The sequence below is a fragment of the Etheostoma spectabile genome, chromosome 6 (assembly GCF_008692095.1).
Source record: "Etheostoma spectabile isolate EspeVRDwgs_2016 chromosome 6, UIUC_Espe_1.0, whole genome shotgun sequence".
Taxonomy (NCBI): Eukaryota; Metazoa; Chordata; class Actinopteri; order Perciformes; family Percidae; genus Etheostoma; species Etheostoma spectabile.
Genome location: NC_045738.1, coordinates 15,469,980 through 15,470,330, shown reverse-complemented (window position 1 = coordinate 15,470,330; position 351 = coordinate 15,469,980). Strand labels below are relative to the sequence as shown.

The window sequence follows — 351 nt, the reverse complement described above, 5'->3', positions numbered from 1 at the left end:
CAGTTTGTTGAGTAATAGCGTGTGAGACTGAGCTGCTGGACCCATTCATAATGAGTCAGACGTCACAGTACGTCCATCGCACTCCCTCTCTCTCCCTTGCTCTTTTTTATGAACAGTTATTGTTGAAAACAAGAAAAGGAGCTTTCACAGAGATACATTTTTTTTAAAATATATCCTAGGCTATTTATTTCAGATCATTGTGTTGTAGCTTTATGTATGTACAGCATAGAACTTCAACATAAGAGGAATGTAGCACAAACTGGATGTGAAAGCAGTTATATATAGCCTATGTGACTAAAAGAATTGTTTTGGTTAAAATCAACAAATAATCGTGATAATAATTGTGATCAC

At 35.3% G+C, this 351-nt stretch overlaps 1 protein-coding gene across 1 annotated transcript in view; it reads left to right on the top strand.

Annotated features, from left to right (window-relative positions):
• The window catches only part of LOC116691185 (B-cell receptor CD22), a 10,271-nt gene that overhangs the window by 1,457 nt on the left and 8,463 nt on the right, over nt 1–351 (top strand). The gene's annotated exons all lie outside the window — the stretch shown is intronic.